Source organism: Vitis riparia, chromosome 16 (assembly GCF_004353265.1).
Source record: "Vitis riparia cultivar Riparia Gloire de Montpellier isolate 1030 chromosome 16, EGFV_Vit.rip_1.0, whole genome shotgun sequence".
NCBI classification, from domain to species: Eukaryota; Viridiplantae; Streptophyta; class Magnoliopsida; order Vitales; family Vitaceae; genus Vitis; species Vitis riparia.
In genome coordinates this window covers 17,512,772-17,521,238 of record NC_048446.1, presented here as the reverse complement: position 1 = coordinate 17,521,238, position 8,467 = coordinate 17,512,772, and positions in this window count along the sequence as shown.

Here is an 8,467-nt window from a genome sequence, read left to right as displayed (position 1 = left end):
TTTGTAAATATGATTTCTAAATTGATTCTAAGTGGGTTTCTTTAATATATGAAGATTTCTCTCAAGAACTCATGAGTTTAAGTTTTAAATCATTATTCTTTGTATTTAATTCAAAACTCTCAAAGTATGTGTTTTCATTATTGGAATCGTGAGAAAAATGTGCATCCCCTCAGGTGTTGAGGTAGTTCATTGGGAGCATGAGTGATATTACGTCGTAAATGTGAATATTAGTGTAGGCATAGAGAATAAGTAATCTTATTGATAACATCTAGCTAACAAATTTGTATACTTTTGTGCACTCCACCTGTGGTTCTATAAGAAAAATCTTTAAAGAACCAAGATCTCTAAACTTTCGTATGTGAAACTCATTTTTTAAAAAGATAGTTAATGATGAAAATATCACATTTTTGTATTTATTTTCAAATAATAATTTTTGAAAATAATATTTTTTAGAAAAATCTATACTTGAGTAATATTAGTCTGACTTAGGCTTCGATACCCAACTTCACCTTTGCTTTTTTCTTTATCACTCATTCACCCATCCCTAATGTTGAATGTACTTAGGCTATGTTTGGTTGGTTGGTTGGATATGGTTTGTGATATGATAAAAGATGATTATATCTTATATTATATTTGATTGATGATGAGATCAGATTAGTTATCTCATCATTTACTGTATTTTATGTTCAATCAAAGATGTGATGGGATAAACGATAAGATATATTATCCACTATTTTATACATATATATATATATATATATATATATATATATATATATATATATATATATATATATATTATTTTTATATATTGAATAACATAATATAAAAAAATTATTTACAAAGTTTAAATATTTTAATCATGAATATTGTTAAATGTAAGATAATTTATTTTTAAATAAAAAATATTTAAATGTAATATAATTTTTATTTTAAACATTAAAAAATAATATATATTCTATATTAATTTTTATCCATTTCACAAACTAAATATAAACATAATATAACATAACATATCTCATTAGATATATTAGATATCATATTCCATTGAAAATTACATCCTAAAATATGCATTTTCTATCCGATGGATATGATATCCTAAAATATAAATATATTATCTTATCCTATTATGTCAACCAAACATAACTTTTAATACTTTTTTATATTATAATTAATTTTATTTTATTCCCATGATTTAATAATTTATTTAAAGTGTACATCTCAAACAAACAAAATTTCGTAGTTTAAAATTTCATTTTTAATATTATAAATTATAATTATAAATATAAATTATATTTCAGAAATTTATAAATTATAAGTTTACATAAAAACTCTAATTTATAAATATAGTTTTCAATATAATAACTTTTGAAATTATATTTTTTAAATTATATAAATTCTGTACTCCATCTAAATTTATATAGTTTTCATATAAATTTTAAGAGAGATATATCATCATATAAATTCTGTACTCCATCTATTTGATCTGGAATAAATTTTATGCCTTTCTTTCTTAGGATTATAGGCAACAAACTGGAGGAGAGGTAATATGAATATTTTGTTTTTTATTTTAATTTTCTTCTTACACATATTATTTACATGTTTGTTTTATTTTTCAGGGGCACTTGATGGTTGATCATGTTTGATGTTTGTATCCTATATACTCGGAAGAACTAAGAGTGAAAAGAAGAGTTATATCATCATAACTAAAATTACTTTAAAATATCTCCTTATCAATCACTTTTGACTTAATGCCTAAACTTTTTGTAATATAATGTGTGCACTATTATTTTACGTAATTTATACATTTTTTAAAGTTAGTATTGTTATGTGTAGTTCTCTAATGGGTTTTCATAAGGTGATTCTTGAAAATGGAAATTAATTCTTTGGTATGTCTAATTTTATAAAATATTTGACATGCTCTTAGAGAAAGAAAGAAGTTGGTGATATTGATAATAAGGATAAAAATATTGATTTTCATGGAAATATCGATAGTTAAATTTTATGGAAATATCTAGAAATATTAGCATGGAAATTTGGATTTTAAAAAAAAATTAATTGGATGGAGATTAATCAAAACTCAAAGAACAATATAAAATATCTTGAAAAAATTTTATACATGAGAATATTATAAATTAATATCCTTATATAGGATAATTAATTAACATAATCGATGTACAATTGAAACATGGTAAAATAGTTTGAGCAAAAGATTATGTCTATACAAATGCTTATCATATTTTCTTTCCTTTTTATTGTAATCAATGTGAATAGTGGTGTTAGTATATAAAAGGGAGTTGGGCTTAGGGAAACTTAGATTATTATGTTCCTTAGTCTTGGATCAGATAGGGTGCATGCAAACTACTCTTAAACTTAGATCTATGCATAATGGAAAAATAGCATTTAAAACTTTATCAAGAGATGAAGAACATTATACCTACTATATAAATGTTCTCAAATCGATTTCAATATGATGAAGTAACTTTAATGGCATCGTAGATCTCGTACCCAACAATCTTTTGATCGATCACTCATTTCATGGATCTCTAGCACAAGAGAAGGGTACTCTTCTCTTTCTAAGGGTGAAACTAGGATTTTCTCTTTGGAGTCTAAAAGATAATGGCCAATAATGAAGCTTTAAACCCCTAGGGGGTTTATATATAGGCTTCTTTTAGACTTACTTGACTTAAGCCCAACTTGGGCTTAGGTCATTTATACTAGCCCACTTGAGTTATAATTAATTAATTAGTCCTATTAAGTTCCAATAAATTAATTAACCTCATCTCAAAATATCATTCATAAGATTCAGTGCAACATTGTGTTTTTGCCAAAATGCACTTATGCACACTTTAGAATTACAAACTCATAGTTCTCACAAACAAATGTGTCACCATGAATTAAGAGCTCGAACGAGGACCATTGAGACCCATAGGAAAATGTGACTCCCTCATAATCCAATTCTAAAGTTGACTCAATACTCTACTAAAGAGAGTCAATTGCACTTTAGTATCATATGATATTATAATGAGACATAGTTCGGGTTTGTGACTTAATATCCACTTGTGGACCCCGCATTTCGGCTCAATGCGTTTCCCACTCGATGGCGAGCTCGATTTTTATTTTTGAAAAATTGATTTTAATTGATTAAGAAAAATGACTTGGAGTCGCCACCTATTTTTGTTTTATTTTTAAAGGGTAAACAAAATAAGAAAGAAAAACCCTAAGTGTGACTCCTTGTTTTGGAAAAGGTTGGTCTACAAAAAACCGGATCGGGTTCGGGGGTCAGGTTACTTATCGGGAAGGTACGGTAAGGACCGTAGCACCCTTCTAAGTCCCTAAAATCGGGTCTTTACTAATAGAATGAAGCAATCATGGCAATTGATGAGGGAATCAATGAATACTCAGAGTGATCATGCACACGTGAGAATCTAAACATGCATACCGAAAATGACCAGAGCGGATGTGGATGCGTACCTGGGCAGTGATCCATGAAGCGCTATCAAGAAAGGAGGTTAGTGCATAATAACAATCACGAGATATATCACAGGGCATAATAAAATCTATCATTCATGGCAATTAAATCAATCAATTATAAATTCACTTATGTGGGGCCCCCACCAAAGCCCAATTGATCTTGCACGAATTAATCTCACAAATTCCATTATTCTGAAATTATGAAAATGACATTCATGCTTATATAAAGTCAAGAGGAACAAAAAATTATTTGAAAACCGGAATGGAATTAAAATTGTTCGAGTGAAGACCGGATTTTTGAAATTTGTTTGAAAATTGGAGTATTAGGAATTAAATTTAATAATTGAAATTTTGGAAATTAAATTTAAAAGAAATTAGAATTTTGGAAATTGGAAATTAAGTTCAGAAATTGGAATTTTGAAGAATTGTTTAAAATGGAATTTCAAAATAACTAAAATAATAATAATTAAATAGATTAATGGAAATATTGGAATTTTTAGAAATAGAAATCGAAAGTTTTAATGAATTGTTTAAAATGGAATTTTTAGAATAAATAAATAAAATAAAATAATTAAATAGATTAATGGAAATATTGGAATTTTTGGAATTTAATTCGGTAATCAGAAATTTTAATGAATTGTTTAAAATGGAATTTTAGAATAAATAAATAGAATAAAATAATTAAATAGATTAATGGAAATATTGGAATTAGAAATTAAAATCGAAAATTCGAAAATTTCAATAAATTGTTTTAAAATGGAATTTTGGAATGAATAAATAAAATAATAATAATAATTAAATAAATTAATGTGAATATTGAAATTTTCAGAAAATTGGAATTAAACGTTAAAAAAACTGAATTTTGAAGTGTCATTTGAAGATTGAATTTTTGAAAAATTAATTTGAAGATTGAAGTGATTGAAAATCAAGAATTTTGAAAGTTGATTTTTTTTATTAAAAAAAAAAGATTGGTGGAAACGTGTGAGCGTAAAGGCTTTTAAAAAAAGGAAAATGGGCATGTATGCCCCAATATGGCCCACCAAAAGTCCTCCTGCCATATAATAATTCCTAGACATGGAGCAACTTACATGCCCTGGAACTTCAACCCAATTGTAACTAGCCTTTTCAAAACATTTTGTAACTGATCCAAATTTCTTTTCTTTTCACAGCTCCTCGAATTAATGGTATGTTATCCAACAAATCAGAGCAGCCCTAGGTGGAAGCGCACCACTTGATGCACACCATGGACAGTCAACAGGAACATAGGAAAATCACAGCAAAAATAACAACCATAGAAACAAGACATAAACATAAATCATTGGGTCAATAAGTGAATCTGTACTTCATGAGTTATCAGTGAACTTGAGAGCCAATGTACATAAACCTCACAATGGGGTCCGAAATAGGAATGTAAATAATACCTCTAAATGCTGCAAATCTGGTATAAAATAGAGACAAAGAAACCAGAGCATAACCCAAACAATGGAGGCATAAAAACAATCTCAGGCTCAACAATAACATGATGGTTTCTGATATTCAGATTCAGCCAACAAAATAATATGCAGAAACCAAAAGGAAACAATCTGAAAATAGGAGAACATGGAGCCTTAGTAATCGTACCTGGAAATACCTCTCTCCAGTAGCAGCTTCTCCTCAACTCAGCTTGAGACGCCCCTCTCCATCCTCCCACAAAAATCCCTCTCTTATAACTTCTTCCAAAAAAACCCCCCGCTCAAGCTCCGGACCCCCCCCCTCCTGTGTAACTCCTCCTTCTTTTTCCTTTCTTTTTTTTCTTCCCTGCCCCTTGTTCTCTGCCACCCTTCCTGCCACCAACAACCCCCACCTCCATTCTTTCCCATCTCACCCACTCTCATAATAAAAAATAATAAAAACCATTCTTTGCCTTGGGGTCCTAACCAACCGGGGGGGGGGGTCTACACCACTACATGTAGATTCCCCATAAACTAATGTATGTAATCTAGGTAGCAAGGTATGTGCTATCATCCTTTCAAGATTACCTCTCCAATCCATTAGCTATAAATCCTTCTATTATGTGATCAATTAACATACTTAACTCACAAAGAGTATATGTCAAATTTTACTAAAGGAATTACTACGATCATAGTTTTCTTGATCACATGTCCTTAGAATCACTTAAGGGAATACAATATTTCAATTTTATGAGATATCATGGTGCCTCTATCGAAAATACCTATTGTCATCAATCTATATCAATAATAACTCAATTTATAGGGAATATATGATCACCTCAAGGTCTCACCCACAAATAAAAGCCACTAATGAATTCGACACAAGTTAAATATTCTCTCAAAGTTTAGAATCCATGCAATATAGTTGTTTGGTGAATCATGACAACTCGATAGCTAATGTTATGATTCATTATAGGTCTTATTCAATGTGTAATCATACACTCTAATGCACTCACTATAGGAAAACCATCTCAATTACCAAAATAAGTCATCATTCCAATTAAAAGGTAATTCACTATAATCTCTAATGGATTATTTAAATCCATGAATTGGTTATGAACTACTTATCATCTTGCAAAAAATTCATGACTTGGATCTTCTGTGCAACTTCTAATGCACCCAAATCATGTATAATGTCAGTGATAAGAGAGTGAATACTTTAAAAAATATATATTAATGCAAAGTAGAATAATAAAGGGAACCAAAATCATAAATAAATAAATTTATTAATAAATCTATTCTATTACATCATGTCGTGCTTTTAAGAGCTCTACCATAACATTAGTTCCCTATTGAGAGACATGATTGTAGTAGTACACATTGAGAGTCTCAATCCTAGTCATTTTTTCATGGGGTTTAGTAGCTTGTCAAGCATTTTATTTTTAATCCAAGTTAAGGTATAATGCACCAACAATTTGGAAAGGAATTTCTTTTTTTTTTTTTTTTCACAAAAGAGTCAAAGGAAATAAATAAAGCAACAACTATGATACTAAATGAAGAGTAGAAATTAAATGAAAAAATTAAAGGGAAGAATTAAAGAGGCTACATTACCTAAGTGAGTCTTCATGCATAAAGTGCAACCCATATCTTAGATAGACGCTACACTTTTCAATCGTTACTCACTTCTCCAATTAGCCTAGATCATGCTACTGAAAGGCTCTACACCCCTTAACTCACTCCACCAACGCATTCTCATTCAAGACATTTCAAGCAATGGGAAACCATGGTAACAATAAAAATGAATCAATCTCCATAACTCACTCCACCATTGATTTTTGTTTAAGACATTTCAAGCAACTAAGAACCATAGTGACAGATGGAATTGGTCCTTGCCTCAACAAGCCTAGACTCAACTAGAGAAGGAAGACAAAAATAGAGTCCTAAACTCACACTGACTATGGAACCCTTAATTTCACCTTTGAACTAAGTAACCGACTAAAATTTGAAATTAAAAGTAATGCAGTGGGAGTTAAAATTGAGCATTGAGCTAAAACTTTATAAATTTAAAACAAAGAAATTTGAATTTAAAATAAATTGTAAACATCAAATAATTTGGCAAACTTAAGACAATGGTATATGCCTTATTCTAATACTAACTACTACTATTTTAACTAAAAGTTCCTAGTACTTGTTGAAACTTGTTAAGACTTGCTTTTTGCATAGGGAAAACAGGTGCAATAGTTATTTGCCGCAAGATTCCTTGATTTGTGCACTATTTTTCTCTACTTTTTGCACTTATTTTCCCTATAAAACTTGCACAACACAAGTGAGATAAAAAATGATTTTGTTAACAATATTTTCTCTTTTCAAGTTGCTTTTAACATCATTTAAAAAAAAAAAAAAAGATAAGAATATTAAACTATAAAATGTGGAAGAATGTAACAAAGAAATGGTTGACCAAAATAGAAGGAAGCAATATAGGTACAACTAAATTTGTAAATGAACAAGAAGTATTTAAACTTGTAGTTTAAATGTTCGAAGATGTAAAGCTTATTGAATATCAATAGACTTGAAGTCTAACGCCTAAAAGCAAAAAAAAATTGTTAAATATCAATGGGTTATTATGCGAAAGTGTAGTTGAGATAAAACAAAAACCATAATATAAGGTTTCTTATAAAGACCTAGTATCAAGAATAGTCTTTAAAGAAGTATGATGTAATTACAATATTTTTATATGGATCATGTTAAAACCCATAAAGGATTCAAAATGCATGAAACAACTAAGTCCCCGAAGTCTTTAAAATGCCTAAAGTAATTATTGAAATATCATATCACATCCTAGATCAAGTCATAATGATAATAACTTGATTAAATTATGTCCTTGTATGAATTAAAGTAGGAATTTGTAATAGTTATAATCTTGTTAGAATTGCCGAAGAGCTCATAAAAATAGATACTTATCTAACAAAAGAATTTTAAATGAAAGATCTTGGAACCAAAATTTTGTTTGGGCCTGCTAATCGAGTATTTTTCAAATAGTGTGTTAATTATTCAATTAATATATACAAAGAAAGTCTTGAATTGCATTCACATGGATAAATCATAAGTGGGTAGTTCCCTTATTGTTGTTCATTTACTTGAAGTGAATAGGGACATGTTTCATTTTAAAAAAGAAAATAGAGAATTCCTTCGCCCATAAGTCCCATAGTACTATTGGGCCTTTCATGTATCTTGCAAACAACGTATGATTAGAAATTGCGTTCGATGTTAATTTATTAACAAGATATAGCTTTACACCGACTCAAAGACATTGGAATGACATCAAATATATATTATAATATCTTTGTGAAACAACTTACGCAAGCTTGTTCAAAATAATAAAAAAAAATTATTACTTTGATATGTAAATATGCTAGTTATTTTTCAAGACCCCCACAAAGCTTGAACTCATATGGATTATGTATTATATGTGACAATACCACTATATCATGGAGATTAGTTAAGCAACTAATGGCAACCACATCCTCAAATCATTTAGAAATATTTGTGATTCATGAGGTAAG